Here is a 6234-nt window from a genome sequence, read left to right as displayed (position 1 = left end):
AATATATTGATGTGACTCTAACCAAGGAAGTGAAAGATTTTCAAGTCTCTGAAGAAAGAAAGACAAGAATTTCAAGTCTCTAAATAAAAAAATTGAAGAAGACCTCAGAAGATGGAAAAATTTCCCATGCTCATGGATCGGCAAGATTAGCCTAGTAAAAAATGCCATCTTACCAAAACAATCTACAGATTCAATGCAATCCTCATCAAAATTCCAACTCAGACAAATGGGACCTCATAAAATTGCAAAGCCTCTGTAAGGCAAAGGACACTGTCAATAGGACAAAATAGCAACCCACAGATTGAGAAAAGTTCTGTATCAACCTTTGTTCTACAGAGGGCTAATATCAAAAATATACAAAGAACTCAAGAAGGTAGACTTCAGAGAACCAAATAACCCTANTAATAATGGGGTACAGAGCTAAACAAAGAATTCTCAACTGAGGAATCTCAAAAAGCTAAGAAACACATAAAGAAATGTTCAACATCCTTAGTCATCAGGGAAATGCAAATCAAAAGGATCCTGAGATTCTACCTCACACCATTCAGAATGGCTAAGCTCAAAAACTCAGGTGACAGCAGATGCTATTGAGGATGTGGAGAAAGAGGAACACTCTTCCATTGCTGGTGCAACTGCAAACTGGTAAAATCACTTTGGAAATCAATCTGGCAGTTCCTCAGAAAATTGGAAATAGTTCTTCCTGAAGACCCAAATATACCACTCCTGGGTATATAGCCAAAAGATGCTCCAACACATAGCAAGAACACACACTCTATTGTGTTTTCAGCAGCCTTATTTATAATATCCAGAAGCTGGAAACAACCCAGATGTCCTTCAAAAGAAGAATGGATACAGAAATTGTGGTACATTTACACAATGGAGTACTACTCAGCTATTAAAAACAATGACTTCATGAAATTTGCAGGCAAATGGATGGAACTATAAAATATCATCCTGAGTGAGGTAACCCAGTCACAAAAGAACACACATGGTATGCGCTCACTGATAAGTGGATTTTAGCCCCTAAATTCAGAATACTCAAAATACAACCCACAAACCATATGGAGCTTAAAAAGAAGGAAGGCCAAAGTGTGGATGCTTTAATCCTACATAGAATGGGGAACAAAATAATCACAAGAGAGAGGAGGGGAAGGGGAAGGGGAAAAAGGGGGGTCAGGAACAGGTATTGGAAGGCACAAGAGAGATGTACAGAAGGTCAGAATATTGAATGTAACAGAAGAGGATGGGGAACTGGAGTAGACACTAGAAATCCCCAGATCCTAGGGAAGCAAGAGGCTCCCAGGAGCCAATGTAAATGACCTTAGCTGAATTACCCAACAAAGGGGAGAGATAGCATGTAGAGACCACCTCCAGTAGATAGGCACAACCCCCACATGAGGGATGGGGCCACTCATGCATCTCAAAATTTTAACCCCCGGACTATGTGAGCTGCCGGAACCAAGACATTGCAACCTGTCAAGCTGCCTGCAGGCTGTGCAATGAGCTCCGGGTTTCCAGCTTTCAAGAGCTGTCATCTATGCTGGCTGGCTCTGGTAATACAGCTGTCTTTGAGTCATTTCTGCTCCTGTAAGTCACCCCTTACCCACATGCCTGTACATACAGTTTTCATTATGCATCAGAAAAATGAAAAAAAAAAACAGAAGAAAATTCTATGGAAGAAAGGAATTCACTTAGCCTTTTCTGAGAAATGGAATGCTGGGTTTGGAAGCTTTAAGAAGTTCTACTTTCCCCCAAACTTGCGCTTTCTGAAAGCTAAGCTGGGAAGGCCAGTTGCTTGGCATCAGCAGTTGAAGCATTTCCAGTGTAATAAGGGTCTTCACATCCAGAAAACATGGATTCAGGATGTACCACTTTGCTCAAAGACAAAGTCTGGACTGGCTACTCAAAATGTTAGTACTTTGTACGCCAAAGTGAAAAGAAAGGACAGTAAGCACTTCGTTTCCTCCTCAAGAAGTCTCCTGAAACTCCAAGCAGATAATTAACTGTCTGCAGCAAAGAACTTGGACCATAAATACTGCAGAGAGAGAAGCCTTCTGAAGGCAGCTCCTGGCTTGTCAGCAAATGCTGTTTTAGGTAGAGCCAATGGTCAGAAACCTAGTACAGACCCACAAGCTTCAGACTTTCCCATGAAGTTCAATGGGGAGAACCGAAGTCCAGGTGACAGTGGCAAGACTGTGGTCTTGAGCAAACATAGAAAGCAAGTTTGTTATGGCTGCTACCAAGGGCTAGAGCATCACAGGAACAGGAGACCCCTGATTCCAAAAAAAGTTCCAACTTAACCAACATCGAAGAGTCAAAGTGTCTCTTATGATGTATGATAAATTATCCATGATTAGATTTCGGTATAGGATTTTTAGATCCCAGCACTTCAGAATGAAAAGCAGAGTTTGCAAGCTAAGAAAGGCCCAGTGAAGCTGGGTACAGAAGGTCACTGGTGACCATCAAGAGAACCTTAGGGATAATAACACTGAGGGTGACAATTGCAGCCCAGTCCCTTCCCTAGAACCTAAAGATCCTTGTCAGTGTCAGCCATACTTTCCAGACATGGACAGCAGTGCTGTGGTGAAGGGAAAAAACTGTCATGTGCCTGATGGCCACACTAAAGAAAACCCTGTCTTGGACAAGGCGCATGGTTTAGATGGCGCATTCCCTGACCAGCAGAATGGCTGTGCCGCATACACTTGGGACCAGTCATCCTCTTCTCCTAAGTGGGAGTGTACAGAGCAACTTCATGAAATCCCTTTAATGGAACATCCTTCTAGTGGCAAGTTCACTCGGGAAACTGAAAGAGCACTTATGGTGCTGGGTCAGGAAAGCGGGACGAGTGCTGCCAGCGACGACAGAGTGAAGCTGCCAGTGTCTGGAGCAGACAGACCTGTGAGTAGTGTAGATGGACCTGGGTCTGAGGAGCCTGCTAAGAACGAGAACACACAGATGGAGGAAGACGGGTCTCTAAAGCAGAGCATTCTTAGTTCTAAGCTGCTGGACCACCCTTACTGTAAAAGTCTACTGGATGCCCCCTTGCTCCGTAGTGAATCCAAAGTAGAAAACCAAATGGCAAGTGGCAAGAGCAGCCAGACAGCGTCTCCTGTGGATGATGAGTAGCTCTCAACCTGCCTTTCTGGATTACAAGATGAGGTTATGAAAAAGTATGGAAGTCTGGTCCCACTCAGTGAAAAAGATGTCCTTGGGAGATTAAAAGATGTCTTTAATGAAGACGTTTCTAATAGAAAATCATTTATCAATTGGAAAATAACAAACTACCGGGCCAGACATCAAAAGTGTAACTTCCGCATCTTCTATAACAATAAGCACATGTTGGATATGGATGATCTGGCAACTTTGGATGGTCAGAATTGGTTGAATGACCAGGTTATTAATATGTACGGCGAGCTGATAATGGATGCAGTCCCAGACAAGATTCACTTCTTCAACAGCTTTTTCCACAGACAGCTGGTAACCAAAGGCTATAACGGAGTTAAGAGATGGACTAAGAAGGTGGACTTGTTTAAAAAGAGTCTTCCGTTGATTCCCATCCACCTGGAGGTCTACTGGTCTCTCATTACTGTGACATTCTCCAGCCGGATTGTTTCATTTTAGGATTCCCAAGGTACTCATTTTAAATTCTGTGTAGAGAATATAAGAAAGTATTTGCTGACTGAAGCCAGAGGAAAAAAAATAGACCTGAATTTCTTCAGGGTTGGCAGACTGCTGTTACAAAGTGTATTCCACAACAGAAAAATGACAGCGACTGTGACGTCTTCGTGCTCCAGTACTGCAAGTGCCTTGCCCTAGAGCAGCCTTTCCAGTTTTCTCAAGAAGACATGCCTCGTGTGCGGAAGAGGATCTGTAAGGAGCTGTGTGAGTGCTGGCTCCTGGACTGAGACTCACTCAGCAGGGACTCCCAAAGGCACCATGATGGAGCAGGTAGTTTGTCACTTGAATCTCCAAACACTTACTGAATTTTACAGATATTTCAGGTTGGTGGTATTGGGCCACTTATTGTGACCTCAGATTTATTTTTGCCCTTCATTTCTCCTCCTATCATGTACTTTTTTTAAATGTTCAATTTAGTTTCATTTTTAAATTTATGGATTCCATATGTCCCTCCCATATTTAATATTTATTATCCAAACACATGCATATAGACAGAGCATGCAGTAAAGAGTATTTAAAAAAAAAAAAAAGCCTAGTAGATTTGGTGCAGCTTTTGAAACACAGTTAGATGTGAACTGAATACAGGTTAAAAAGTTAACCCCAAAACCTAAAAATGCAAGATGTTTTTGATACAGCATAGCTCAGAGTAGATGTTCCCTATGGCATAAAGGGTATTCAGGAGTGCTGTGGAAAGCCAGTCACGTTTCACTTACACCAGCAGTACCTTTTGCTGATATCCCTCAGATAAGGCTCCAGCATGGGACGCAGTCCTTCTGAAGGGGAGGGGCTGTTCTGCTTAGGGAAATGGTGCTTGCAAGCACAGTGCTGATCTGAGAAGAGTTAAGGTATGAGAAAAAAGGGGGCAGCGTCCTTAGGTGCTATTACCTGATTTTTAAAAAGGCAGGGGGAGGGGTTATTTTGTTTTGTTTTGAGACAAAGTCTCACCATGTATGTAGCCCAAGCTGTCCTGGAGCTCACAGTAGCTAGGCTGACCTCAAACTCAAGCTCAACCTGTCTGTCTCCCCAGTGCTGGTAATATAGGTACATTCATACCAATACACTCTACAGTAAGATTCCCATTTTGGTTTTATGAATTATAATATGTAGGCTAAATCTCATAAAGGCTTTTCCTGAGACATTGAATTTTCTTGGATTTTTTTTTTCTGGGTTTGACTTGTGAAAAAAAAATTAAGCATCCATCAAATTCATAGTTAAATAAATGTGAAATTGGCATTTCATGGAAGTAATTTGCTAATTACCACTTCTCTGTGTTGCTGCCTATGTACTCCAAGGCATTTAAGATTTACCAAAAATGTTCCTACTTCAAGGCATGTGAAATACAAACCCTCAAAAGTAGAAGACTGGTTATGGTCTTTTGCAGATGGGGGTGGGGGGTGGGGAGAGGCAGCACTGAGGTCCCTGGAGAGCAGTGGTGAGGGAGGGATGTTTTCTCTAGTCTTCTCTGGTGGCTCAGCATCCCAAAAGGCTCTTTTGGCTTCCACAAGAACAATCTGAATCCTGTCCTTACTGAACAGGCTGTGCAGTAGTCCTGTTCTCTGGATTGGGATGAACGTGCATCTTTGATCTGGCCTTTTGTGACATGTGTGAAAGGAATATAAGATGCATATTAAGCCAAATCAGTTTTTTTCTCTACCAGAATTGGAGGGAAGTGTTAAGAAACTTGTGTAGAAGGCTACCAAGTACACGACAGAGAATAACTGCCTAGCTAGGTATGAGATGTTTGAAAAACAAAAAAGGCAAAATGGCTGAGTAGGGCTTACTGCCTAGGTTAGGGCTGAACCACCTAGGTTTCCATGCAGGAGTCTCAGCAGCGACACAGGCAGGCACAGCATGGCACTCACTTTTCTCTCCTCAGTTAGCATAAAGCTGGGGCAGCCATCCTTGTGCTTGAGGTCATCATGAAGACTGAGGTAAAGGCACTTTATGTTGCTACAGGTTAAGGTTTTGTCAATACTGGGGAAGATGTATTTATTGCTTCTGTGGTACTGGGGATTGAAGGCAAGGCCTATTTCTATGTTAGGCAAGTGGTCTACCACTGAGCTACAACCTTAGTCCTCTTTATACACTTTTGCATTTTGAGACATGGTCTTATGCTGTTGCCTAGGCTGGCCTTGAATTTGCTCAGCGGCTGAGCTTTGTCTTCAGTTTATACTCCTGTTACCCAAGTAACTAGGATTACTGGCCAGGCTGCTTGAAGATCTTTTAGGGAAGGGTTTGGGGAGCAGGGTCTCGTGTGTCAGACTAGCCTCAAAGGTGCTAGGATTATAGGTCTCTGTCACCATGCCCAGCTAAGGATATAGTCTTAAGACTTTCAGACATATTATACNAGCATGAGCTTCTTCAAAATTTATGTGCAAGACGTTACTGTGGGATTTTGTTGGTGTATCTATTCTGAAATAGCCAGTAGTAAGATGACTGACTCAAAGGTCTTAAGGAAGTATTTCACTTCCCCAATGAGAGACTTCATGCAGAAGTTACAGATGTGTTCCTTTGAGATTCTTGTTGAAACAGGNTCTTNNTTNNNCCNNGNTNGNC

The 6234-nt window shown here is 42.6% G+C and overlaps 1 pseudogene; it reads left to right on the top strand.

The window, feature by feature from the left end:
- Positions 1–1631: 1631 nt before the first annotated feature.
- LOC110326695 lies at positions 1632–3906 on the top strand (annotated as a pseudogene).
- Positions 3907–6234: the final 2328 nt, after the last annotated feature.

Source organism: Mus pahari, chromosome 9 (assembly GCF_900095145.1).
Source record: "Mus pahari chromosome 9, PAHARI_EIJ_v1.1, whole genome shotgun sequence".
NCBI classification, from domain to species: Eukaryota; Metazoa; Chordata; class Mammalia; order Rodentia; family Muridae; genus Mus; species Mus pahari.
Note: the sequence above shows the minus strand (reverse complement) of the source record. Positions and strands in the feature narration are given on the sequence as shown.